The sequence below is a fragment of the Trachypithecus francoisi genome, unplaced genomic scaffold (assembly GCF_009764315.1).
Source record: "Trachypithecus francoisi isolate TF-2019V2 unplaced genomic scaffold, Tfra_2.0 Contig01566, whole genome shotgun sequence".
Classification (NCBI taxonomy): domain Eukaryota; kingdom Metazoa; phylum Chordata; class Mammalia; order Primates; family Cercopithecidae; genus Trachypithecus; species Trachypithecus francoisi.
In genome coordinates this window covers 759,082-772,795 of record NW_022681441.1, presented here as the reverse complement: position 1 = coordinate 772,795, position 13,714 = coordinate 759,082, and the positions used below count along the sequence as shown (strand labels likewise).

Genomic DNA, 13,714 nt, shown 5'->3' with positions numbered 1-13,714 from the left:
GGTTTGTCATCTCATTATGCATGGTCAGGAATCTATAGAGTTAGCTTCTTTTATGTAATTACCCTGGAACAAGAGGACAAAGAACCCCCATTTTCTCCTTCAGTAATGCAAAGGCAATACATACTTGGCTTGCCTAAAAGAAGTGAAGCGATGTGGAATCAGAATCAAATTTAAAAAAAAAATTCCTGTCCCTGCAAATATTATGTAATTCAGGTTTCTCGGTTTTATGGTACATCAGAAATCACAGCCAAAGATAACCACAAACTGAAAGGTGTGTCTCCAAGGTCCTTCTGGATCACTGACAACAGGATATATTATCACAAACAAGGGTGGATTCAGGTATTGTGTGGCCAGAAGCATTCACAGTCTGAAGATTCCCTTAAGAAAAAAATGCATACTTGTGAATCCAAACTAACTGCAAAAGTATCAGGGATGAGAAAAATAAAATAAAATAAATTAAAAGCTGATAAATACTACAGTCAACCAAACTGCCAGAAAAATAATATAATTTTATTAATCAATGTCCTGATATACTTCTAGTAGTCTCTTTTTCCTATGTTTTGGACTTCATGCTCTTTGAGCACCTTTATGGATGACAATTATTTCCTAATACCTCTTATAGAATAGGACTTCAGTGCATCTTTGAAATTTATCTTATCAATAGTTTAAAATAGATTTATTTTATCAATATGTTAAAATGTATTTCATCAATAGTTTAGAATATAGTATATTTTGGTTTCACACCACATTATTGGTAACTTCACGTAAAGTTTCAGGATTGTGGTCAAATATTAGAAACACTTCCATCCAAGTTTCTTTCACATGTGAGCTCTAAGGTTCAGAAGAATTTTCCACTAGGTGCATCTAAGGAACATATCAAACCATTTCCTCCTCTACCACCACATTCTTCTGAAGCCGGATACTGTGCACACGTCCAGCCATTTGGCCACACCTCTGGCCTTTGCATCTGCACATAGCATAGTGGGCAATCAGAGGTTTTCTAGAATCCATTCCAACACCAAGACAGCTAGAAGTAATCCAACTGTGTTTAGAAATGTGAGTCAAATATATCTTATAAGCCCAAACTAAACATATTCCCAACTCAACTTTCCCACAACTGAAAGCCAAGAATGACCACAGCCCTCCAATACCAGTTGAAACAAAGGCAAATGTGATGGAGATGAAATCAAATGGGAAGAGTCATCCTAGCCAACTGTAGTTAAAATATCTTATTTTGAGTATACTTACTTGCAAAGGGCCCTTAAACTTCATTAAAATTTAAACTGCTTTTACTTCACTGTAAGTCCATCTCTGACAGAAAGTGATTATTTTCTTGTTTTCTCATGCCTGACAACTTTAACATAACTACCTTCAGTTTCATTACTTCATGTGAAGGATTGTGCTATGTGTTTTTTAAACATTAGCTAATCCATCCTCAAATCAACACTATGAGGTATTAGTTATTGCACAGCCGGAGAAACTGGAACTCTGAAAGGTTAAGCCACTTGTTCAAGATAAGTAAACTGGTACAGTGGTTCCAATGCTGGTACATGCAAATGTGCTCTCCTGCTTCCTTGAGAAAACGGAGGTGGGGAAAGAGCATGAGAAGAACTTTCTATGCTCTCTTAGGCACAGAAAGAACATGACTAGATGCAGAGTCTCATTAAGAATATAAAATGTGTTAGATGTACCATGGCTCCTGTAGTGACCATAGCTCTCACAGGGCCTGAGCCATGCTAGCACCTTCCCAAGGAGACTATTCCAGTTGGCCAGTCTCTGCTCCACAGTAACCATGTGAAATTGAAAAGCTGTGATCAAAAATGCAGTCACGTTGGAAGAGATGCAGCAGGGCTTAGTGGTGTGAGCTACACAGGCATTGGAGAACACTAAAAAGACTATTTCAGCCCATATCAAGAAGCAGTTTGACAAGAAGTACAATCCCATCTGACATTGCATCATGGGGAGGAACTTTGGTAGTTGCCTGACACATGAAACCAAATACTTCGTCTACTTCTACCTGGGCCAAATGGGCATTCTTCTGTTCAAATCTGATTAAAGGCATAGACTGTGCCACACACAGAGTGATTCATCCAGAAACGAGGACTGCAGCCTAAATTACAAATACCAGAGACTAAAATTGTCATCCTTGCTAAGGAACACCTCAATCTTTGAAACTTTATTGTGTTTTGTACAGGGCATTCTCTGTTATTAGTTTATTGTGGTTATAAGATAATTAGCAACACACTTATATTTGTATTCCATACTTCTGTCCCATGTTTTTTTCCCTCAAAATCCATTACTTTAAAAAATAAATCTGTTACAGATATGAAAGAAAAAAATGTAAAACACTGCATCAGTACTTTCTTGTAGTAAGTTTGGGCATTGAACTAAGAATCCAAAAAGTTAATTCAGGTAATATGCTGTCATTGGGGTAACTTCTGTCAGCCATTCGCCAGCAGTTTAACTCTGTTTTATCACATGTCAAATAACAGCCTGTAGTAATAATAAAAATATTGCCATATTTGAATCACAATTCAAATGGATTTTACCAATAACACGTATGTAGCATAATTTGATATTGCTTACTAGGGCAAGATTGTATAGACTGAAGCCTAGAAGATGCTTTGTAATAAAGCGTGATTATAGGAAAATTATCCTATTTAAATTCAAAGAATTTAAATTTAAACTACGAGTTCCTGGCTAAGTTTATGTCTCTTATACAAGAAAATCACAGGGTGACAACCTGCAATTAAAACCCTAGCTCTGTTCAGATCATTAAAAGCCATCTATTGGAAATTCCTGGGGGCGGAGCAAGATGGCCGAATAGGAGCAGCTCCAGTCTCAAACTCCAGCGCGAGCGACACAGAAGACGGTGATTTCTGCGTTTTCAACTGAGGTACTGGGGTCATCTCGCTAGGGAGTGCCGGACAATCGGTGCTGGTCAGCTGCTGCAGCCTGACCAGCGTGAGCTGAAGCAGGGCGAGGCATCGCCTCACCTGGAAGCGCAAGGGGGAAAGGGATCCCTTTTTCCTAGCCAGGGGAACTGAGACACACAACACACTGGAAAATCGGGTAACCCACCCCAATACTGCGCTTTAAGGAAACAGGCACACCAGGAGAATATATCCCACACCTGGGAGGGTCCCACGCCCACGGAGCCTCCCTCACTGCTAACACAGCCGTCTGCAGCGATCTATCCGCAAGGCAGCAGCGAGGCTGGGGGAGGGGCGCCCGCCATTGCTGAGGCTTAAGTAGGTAACAAAGCCGCTGGGAAGCTCGAACTGGGTGGAGCCCACAGCAGCTCAAGGAAACTGCCTGTCTCTGTAGACTCCACCTCTGGGGACAGCCCAGCTGAGGTCCAAAGGGAAAGCAGCGGGGGCGGTGCAGAGGCGAACGACTCTGTCTGACAGCTTTGGGGAGAGCCGTGGATCTCCCAACGCGGAGGTTGAGATCCGAGAACAGACAGACTGCCTGCTCAGGTGGGTCCCTGACCCCTGAGTAGCCTAGATGGAGACATCCCGCACTAGGGGCAGTCTGACCCCCACACCTCACAGGTGGAGTCATCCCTGAGAGGAAACTTCCAAGGAAGAATCAGACAGGTACACTCGCTGCTCAGTATATTCTATCTTTGGCAACCTCTGCTGCTGATACCCAGGCAAACAGGGTCTGGAGTGGACCTCAAGCAATCTCCCACAGACCAACAGACAGTCCTTCTGACTGTCAGACGAAAACTATCAACAGGAAGGACACCTATACCAAAACCCCATCAGTACGTCACCATCATCAAAGACCAGAGACAGATAAAACCACAAAGATGGGGAAAAAGCAGGCAGAAAAGCTGGAAATTCAAAAAATAAGAGCGCATCTCCCCCTGCAAAGGAGCGCACCCCATCGCCAGCAACGGATCAAAGCTGGTCAGAGAATGACTTTGACGAGATGAGAGAAGAAGGCTTCAGTCCATCAAACTTCTCAGAGCTAAGGAGGAATTACGTACCCAGCGCAAAGAAACTAAAAATCTTGAAAAAAAAGTGGAAGAATTGACAGCTAGACTAATTAATGCAGAGAAGATCATACACGAAATGACAGAGATGAAAACCATGACACGAGAAATACGTGACAAATGCACAAGCTTCAGTAACCGACTCGATCAACTGGAAGAAAGAGTATCAGCGATTGAGGATCAAATGAATGAAATGAAGCGAGAAGAGAAACCAAAAGAAAAAAGAAAAAGAAATGAACAAAGCCTGCAAGAAGTATGGGATTCTGTAAAAGACCAAATCTACGTCTGATTGGGGTGCCTGAAAGTGAGGGGGAAAATGGAACCAAGTTGGAAAACACTCTTCAGGATATCATCCAGGAGAACTTCCCCAACCTAGTAGGGCAGGCCAACATTCAATTCAGGAAATAGAGAACGCCACAAAGATACTCCTCCAGAAGAGCAACTCCAAGACACATAATTGCCAGATTCACCAAAGTTGAAATGAAGGAAAAATCTTAAGGGCAGCCAGAGAGAAAGGTCGGGTTACCCACAAAGGGAAGCCCATCAGAATAACAGCAGACCTCTCGGCAGAAACTCTCCAAGCCAGAAGAGAGTGGGGGCCAATATTCAACGTTCTTAAAGAAAAGAATTTTCAACCCAGAATTTCATATCCAGCCAAACTAAGCTTCATCAGTGAAGGAGAAATAAAATCCTTTACAGATAAGCAAATGCTTAGAGATTTTGTCACCACCAGGCCTGCCTTACAAGAGACCCTGAAGGAAGCCCTAAACATGGAAAGAACAAGCGGTACCAGCCATTGCAAAAACATGCCAAAATGTAAAGACCATCGAGGCTAGGAAGAAACTGCATCAACTAACGAGCAAAATAACCAGTTAATATCATAATGACAGGATCAAGTTCACACATAACAATATTAACCTTAAATGTCAATGGACTAAATGCTCCAATTAAAAGACACAGACTGGCAAACTGGATCAAGAGTCAAGACCCATCAGTCTGCTGTATTCAGGAGACCCATCTCACATGCAGAGACATACATAGGCTCAAAATAAAGGGATGGAGGAAGATCTACCAAGCAAATGGAGAACAAAAAAAAGCAGGGTTGCAATCCTAGTCTCTGATAAAACAGACTTTAAACCATCAAAGATCAAAAGAGACAAGAAGGCCATTACATCATGGTAAAGGGATCAATTCAACAGGAAGAGCTAACTCTCCTAAATATATATGCACCCAATACAGGAGCACCCAGATTCATAAAGCAAGTCCTTAGAGACCTACAAAGAGACTTAGACTCCCATACAATAATAATGGGAGACTTCAACACTCCACTGTCAACATTAGACAGATCAACGAGACAGAAAGTGAACAAGGATATCCGGAATTGAACTCATCTCTGCACCAAGCGGACCTAATAGACATCTATAGAACTCTCCACCCCAAATCAACAGAATATACATCTCTTCTCAGCACCACATCGCACTTATTCCAAAATTGACCACATAATTGGAAGTAAAGCACTCCTCAGCAAATGTACAAGAACAGAATTATAACAAACTGTCTCTCAGACCACAGTGCAATCAAACTAGAACTCAGGACTAAGAAACTCAATCCAAACCGCTCAACTACATGGAAACTGAACAACCTGCTCCTGAATGACTACTGGGTACATAACGAAATGAAAGCAGAAATAAAGATGTTCTTTGAAACCAATGAGAACAAAGATACAACATACCAGAATCTCTGGGACACATTTAAAGCAGTGTGTAGAGGAAATTTATAGCACTAAATGCCACAAGAGAAAGCAGGAGAGATCTAAAATTGACACTCTAACATCACAATTAAAAGAACTAGAGAGGCAAGAGCAAACACATTCAAAAGCTAGCAGAAGGCAAGAAATAACTAAGATCAGAGCAGAACTGAAGGAGATAGAGACACAAAAAACCTCCAAAAATCAATGAATCCAGGAGTTGGTTTTTTGAAAAGATCAACAAAATTGACAGACCGCTAGCTAGACTAATAAAGAAGAAAAGAGAGAGAATCAAATAGACGCAATAAAAAATGATAAAGGGATATCACCACCGACCCCACAGAAATACAAACTACCATCAGAGAATACTATAAACACCTCTACGCAAATCAACTAGAAAATCTAGAAGAAATGGATAATTTCCTGGACACTTACACTCTCCCAAGACTAAACAGGAAGAAGTTGAATCCCTGAATAGACCAATAGCAGGCTCTGAAATTGAGGCAACAATTAATAGCCTACCCACCAAAAAAGTCCAGGACCAGATGGATTCACAGCTGAATTCTACCAGAGGTACAAGGTGGAGCTGGTACCATTCCTTCTGAAACTATTTCAATCAATAGAAAAAGAGGGAATCCTCCCTAACTCTTTTATGAGGCCAACATCATCCTGATACCAAAGCCTGGCAGAGACACAACAAAAAGAGAGAATTTTAGACCAATATCCCTGATGAACATCGATGCAAAAATCCTCAATAAAATACTGGCAAACCGGATTCAGCAGCACATCAAAAAGCTTATCCACCATGATCAAGTGGGCTTCATCCCTGGGATGCAAGGCTGGTTCAACATTCGCAAATCAATAAACGTAATCCAGCATATAACAGAACCAAAGACAAGAACCACATGATTATCTCAATAGATGCAGAAAAGGCTTTTGACAAAATTCAACAGCCCTTTATGCTAAAACGCTCAATAAATTGGTATTGATGGAACGTACCTCAAAATAATAAGAGCTATTTATGACAACCCACAGCTAATATCATACTGAATGGGCAAAAACTGGAAAAATTCCCTTTGAAAACTGGCACAAGACAGGGATGCCCTCTCTCACCACTCCTATTCAACATAGTGTTGGAAGTTCTGGCTAGGGCAATCAGGCAAGAGAAAGAAATCAAGGGTATCCAGTTAGGAAAAGAAGAAGTCAAATTGTCCCTGTTTGCAGATGACATGATTGTATATTTAGAAAACCCATCGTCTCAGCCCAAAATCTGCTTAAGCTGATAAGCAACTTCAGCAAAGTCTCAGGATACAAAATTAATGTGCAAAAATCACAAGCATTCTTATACACCAGTAACAGACAAGCAGAGAGCCAAATCAGGAATCAACTTCCATTCACAATTGCTTCAAAGAGAATCAAATACCTAGGAATCCAGCTTACAAGGGATGTAAAGGACCTCTTCAAGGAGAACTACAAACCACTGCTCAGTGAAATCAAAGAGGACACAAACAAATGGAAGAACATACCATGCTCATGGATAGGAAGAATCAATATCGTGAAAATGGCCATACTGCCCAAGGTGATTTATAGATTCAATGCCATCCCCATCAAGCTACCAATGACTTTCTTCACAGAATTGGAAAAAACGGCTTTAAAGTTCATATGGAACCAAAAAGAGCCCGCATTGCCAAGACAATCCTAAGTCAAAAGGACAAAGCTGGAGGCGTCACGCTACCTGACTTCAAACTATACTACAAGGCTACAGTAACCAAACAGCATGGTACTGGTACCACAACAGAGATATAGACCAATGGAACAGAACAGAGTCCTCAGAAATAATACCACACATCTACAGCCATCTGATCTTTGACAAACCTGAGAGAAACAAAATGGGGAAAGGATTCCCTATTTAATAAATGGTGCTGGGAAAATTGGCTAGCCATAAGTAGAAAGCTGAAACTGGATCCTTTCCTTACCCCTTATACGAAAATTAATTCAAGATGGATTAGAGACTTAAATGTTAGACCTAATACCATAAAACCCTAGAAGAAAATCTAGGTAGTACCATTCAGGACATAGGCATGGGCAAGGACTTCATGTCTAAAACACCAAAAGCAACGGCAGCAAAAGCAAAATTGACACATGGGATCTAATTAAACTAAAGAGCTTTTGCACCCAAAGAAACTACCATCAGAGTGAACAGGCAACCTACAGAATGGGAAAAAATTTTTGCAACCTACTCATCTGACAAAGGGCTAATATCCAGAATCTACCAAAGAACTCAAACAATATACAAGAAAAAGCAAACAACCCCATCAAAAAGTGGGGAAAGGATATGAACAGACATTTCTCAAAGAAGACATCCATACAGCCAACAGACACATGAAAAAATGCTCATCATCACGGCCATCAGAGAAATGCAAATCAAAACCACAATGAGATACCATCTCACACCAGTTAGAATGGCAATCATTAAGACAGGAACAACAGGTGTTGGAGAGGATGTGGAAATAGGAACACTTTTACACTGTTGGTGGGATTGTAAACTAGTTCAACCATTATGGAAAACAGTATGGCGATTCCTCAAGGATCTAGAACTAGATGTACCATATGACCCAGCCATCCCACTACTGGTATATACCCAAAGGATTATAAATTACTCTACTACAAAGACACATGCACACGTTTGTTTATTGCGGCACTATTCACAATAGCAAAGACTTGGAATCAACCCAAATGTCCATCTGTGACAGACTGGATTAAGAAAATGTGGCACATATACACCATGGAATACTATGCAGCCATCAAAAAGGATGAGTTTGCGTCCTTTGTAGGACATGGATGCAGCTGGAAACCATCATTCTTAGCAAACTATCACAAGAAGAGAAAACCAAACACCGCATGTTCTCACTCATAGGTGGGAACTGAACAATGAGATCACTCGGACTCGGGGGGAACATCACACACTGGGCCTATCATGGGGGGGGAGGAGGAGGGATTGCATGGGGAGTTATACATGATATAAACGTCATGCACATGTACCCTAGAACTTAAAGTATAATAAAAAAAAAAAAAAAGAAAAAAAAAAAGAAAAAAAAAAAAAAGAAATATTCCTACACAAAGAATGGTACATGTTTGAGTTAAAAAATATCGAAATTACTCTCATTTGATTATAACACATGGTATGCTTGTATCAAAATATCACATGTCCCCATAAATATGACTAATATGTATCCATAATTAAAATTTTATTAAAAAAATAGTTCCATCAAACCAAAAAAAAAAAAAAAAAAGCCATCTATTTACAATTTAGGTTTACAATTAGTCTATCTCAAGTCACTGAGAATGTGGCCACACCAGAAAGTTCACCTCCAAGAAATCAGGCAGCTTCCTTTGGGAGTCTTAAGTGTAGTACATGCTGCACTGTGTACCCAGCTCCCTTTCTCAAATACCTCCAAACAGATGTGCTTCCCATTACTACTTGCCAGATAAATTCAAATTAAAACTATGATAAGATACTACTCTACACTGACTAGAACGGCTTAAATTTAAAGATTAACAAAACCAAGTGTTGGCAAGAATGTGGAGCAACTGGAATTCTCATAAATTGATGGTAGGAGTGTAAAATGACACAATCCCTTTGGAGAAATGTTTGGCAGACCCAACCAAAGGTAAACATATGAATACCCTATAATCCAGCATTTCCATTCTTGGATATATATTCAAAAGATAAGAGTATATCCATCAAAATACATGAACAAGAATGTTCATAGGTACTTTCTTTTAACTAATACCCAGAAACTAGAAGTAATATAAATGCCCATCAAAAGTAGAAAGACAAATTATGGTATAATCATACAACAGAAGACTATACAAACGAGAATGAATTCATTCCAGCAGGCAACAACAAGGATAAATCTCACAAATGACCATGAGTGAAAGAATCTAGATACAGAAGAATATACAGTATAATATTGACAACCAAATTTACAAACAAATATCATAGTATTCACAAGTGGGCAAAACAAATCTGTAGGAATAGATATCAGGATAGCAGTTACCTGGTAGTATTGACTTGGAAGGAATACTCTAAATCTGCATATTCATCTGAGCAGTAGTTACATGGGTAATATATATGTAAAATTCATTTAGTTGTAGATTTAAGATATGTGTACTATAAATATATGTCATATTTAATGTAAAATACTTTTTATATTAACATGAAGGCAGACCTTGAGAAAAAGGATCAAGACATCAGAATAGCTAAATAGGAAACCTAGGGCATCTAGAAGAGTGCAGAGGTTCTCAACCTCTGTGACCCAGAAGGAGCACAGAGGAAGGAAGAAAGAAAGCAGAACCTGGGGTATCTAAACAGGCCAAACACATGCAAATCCATTCTCGTTCTCTCATGCTCTCACTCTCTTTATGATCCAATTTCTTTCTTATGTCTTGCTTTTCCCCTGAATTTTTGCCCAGATACAGCAAAGGAAGTAGAAGCAGAGCTTCGGATTCAGGGGAATCCTCATCCATCACATTCTCTTGTTTTGCATGAAGCATTATTTTTCAACCCTAATGGACTGGTAGGTCATTCCCAATCTTACACCCAAGTATTATCAAAGTTAAAAGTGCAGGGGTTTTATATGTGAGGCTTTACAAAATCTTTCTCATTGTTGTTATACTTTTCCAACTGCTCTATTACTTTATTTCAACAACAAAGAACTGTTAGAAGATATTAGTACCCTAAAACAATCTAAATCAATGTTAGTTGGAGATGTTTCTAGAAGATGCCTAAAGGAATTTTTTAAAATAAAAAAATTAACACTATTTAGTGATCATATTCCTATAGTGTATTTTCATACTTGTAAGTTTGGGTTGTTACTATAAACAAGCATTTAAATTGCAAGATAGGAAAGTGGATATTACTGTGAAGGTTAAAAAAATGCACATTAACACGATGATTGAAATTATTGTCCTAGTATCAGGCAAGCATTTGTGGCACAGAATAAAATTTCCAGAGTTGTATCTTGAACAACATAAACTGAAGTGAAGACTGGTTTCTCTGGGAAAAATGTAAGGAAAGTAAAGTGCTTCTAGAGAAGATAAAAATACTATTACCAAAGGTTCAAGTGAAGAATTTAGTTTATGAATTTGGGATTTTCTACATTAAAGAATTTAAAATTGCATGTGACCATTTCATGTACATCCTTAAAAGTTTATGTGTTCACGACGGACAAAGAGAAGATTGCCGAAGGCTCACAGTCATATTGCATATGTATACAGTGTAAACAAGGCACTCAAAGTGGAAACAAATATTTTAAACACAGCTTAATCATCATATTGAATTCCACTTTGACACTTTTGTCACTCTCACTTTGTGTTTCTGCATGTATATTCCAAGGAGAGAATTGTGCTATAATCTAAATGAGATAAATACAGCTAATTATACTAAGGTTAAAAATATTACTTTTGAAGAATAGGACTATGTGGTTTGTCCTTAAAAAAATCATAGTCAGAAAATGGGACTGAGTTATTGGCTAAGATAAGTGTTCACCATACGCTAGTAATAAACCCAGCTATCTGTTCTTAGAACATCTTTGTTGTTAGGAAAGAGATGTTAATGACTTGGGAGAGTAATGTTGGTAGAACTGGTTAAGAATGTCGACTCTAGAATCAGACTGCCAGCACTAAAAACCCCACTCTGTCACTCACTCTGTGACTTTTCACATATCACAACTTCTCTACACCTGTTTTCACTCTGTAAAATGAGAGTTATGATAAGATCCACCTTATAAGACTTTTGTAACTAGTGAATGTTAAAATATTTGTTAAACAGGCCGGGTGTGGTGGCTCACTCCTGTAATCCCAGCACTTTGGGAGGCCAGGGCAGGTGGATCACCTGAGGTCAGGAGTTCAAGACCAGCCTGACCAACATGGTGAAACCCCATCTCTACTAAAAATGAAAAAACTAGCTGGATGTGGTGGCACACACCTGTAATCCCAGCTACTCAGGAGGCTGAGGCAGGAGAATATCCTGAACCTGGGAGGCTGAAGTTGCAGTGAGTCGAGATCATGCCATTGTACTCCAGTCTGAACAACAAGAGCGAAACTCAGTCTCGAATATATATATATTAAACAGCTAAAAAATATCTTGCATGTGGCAGATGGTCAATCAATATTAGGTCTTACACTTTATCCTTTTCGCTTTCATTGACAACAATACCAGCCTTTTTCACCTCCCATAAAGGACTTTTTGTAATACAGAAAGTGAATGTAATAAAATACCATAGAATCCTAATAGAGCAGAAAATTGAAATGGAGAGAAATGAAAACAGACTTATTTTAGGCAGAACATCACATGTCATAGATTTGGCTAATGATGAGTTTAGCTCTTTCAGTGGATCTGTGAGTGCCAACTAACACATCCAAAAAGCCAATCTCTGGTGTGACAAGTTTCTTCGTTATTTTCCACTTACCACGTTATAGAATGCTCACTGGCTTGAATGCAACTTTAGCTGAAGTAAGCAGTAATGAAACCCAAATAAAGTACTCCTCTATCCAGAAGAGGTCAAACTCAAATCCCAGGAAAACATATAAGTAACACTTCATTTAAAGCATTTTAACCAGCAAATTAATGCTGCAGCAGCAAATTAATGCTACAGCAGCATATGAGACTATAAGTAAAAGGAGCTTCCATTGAAAGTGCCACAAAGCATTGCAGGGCCACAGTGGACAAGTGAGAGCAGAACATCCTATGTTCCAGGAAGAGCATGCAGGACACACATTATGGTTTATAAAAACTCCCAGTTCTTGCAGTTGGCAAGAGCTTGCTTTTAGTTCAAATAATATTCTCCAGAAGTTCTTCGGCTTCTTGGATCCCCCGTTTTGCAGCAACATTAAGGAGTATTTCTACATCCCTAGAAGAAACAGTTATTTAGTAGTGCTAAGAAAGAGTAAACCAAAAGCACCTGCACATTCAAGAGTTTGAGTTAAGAGCCAGAATAACAGTTATTTAAACTCACTGTAAAAGGGAAACACATGCCATTTCACCTGGGTTTCATCATGAGTACTGATATAGTTTGGCTGTGTCTCCACCAATATCTCATCTTGAATTGTAGTTCCCATAATCCCCACGTGTCATGAGAGGGACCCAGTGGGAGGTATTTGAATCATGGGAGCAGTTTCCTCCATGCTATTCTCATGATAGTAAGTTCTCATGATAGCTGATTGTTTTATAAGGGGCTTCTACCTTCGCTCAGCTCTCATTCTTCTGTCTCCTGCTGCCTTATGAAAAAGGACGTGTTTGCTTGCCCTTTTCCCCTGACTGTAAGTTTTCTGAGGCATTCCCAGCCATGCAGAACTGTGAGTCAATTGAACCTCTTTCCTTTATAAATTACCCAGTCTCGGGTATTTCTTCAGAGTGGCGCATTAACAAACTAATATAGTATATTGGTACCAGGAGAGAGGCACTGCTGTAAAGATACCTGAAAATGTGGAAGCAAATTTGGAACTGGGTAACAGGCAGAGGCTGAAACAGTTTGAAGGGTTCAGAAGAAGACAGGAAAATGTGGGAAAGTTTCAAACTTTCTAGAGACTTGTTGGAAGGCTTCGACCAAACTGCTAATATTGATATGGACAAGGAAGTCTAGGCTGAGGTGGTCTCATACGGAGATGAGGAACTTGTTGGGAATTGGAGAAAAGGTTACTCTTGCCATGCAAAGAGATTGGAGGCATTTCGCCCCTGCCCTAGAGATCTGTGGAACTTTGAACTTGAGAGAGATGATTTAGGGTATCTAGCAAAAGAAATTTCTAAGTGGCAAAATGTTCGAGAGGAAACAGTGTATGAAAGTTTGGAAAATTTGCAGCCAGACAATGTGATAGAAAAGAAAAACCCATTTTCTGAGGAGAAATTCAAGCCCACTGCATAAATTTGCATAAGTGAAAAGGAGCCCAACGTTAATCACTAAGAC

At 39.4% G+C, this 13,714-nt stretch overlaps 1 pseudogene; it reads left to right on the top strand.

Moving 5' to 3' along the window:
• The first annotated feature begins 1,792 nt into the window (after positions 1–1,792).
• On the top strand, positions 1,793–2,056 carry LOC117064047 (annotated as a pseudogene).
• Positions 2,057–13,714: the final 11,658 nt, after the last annotated feature.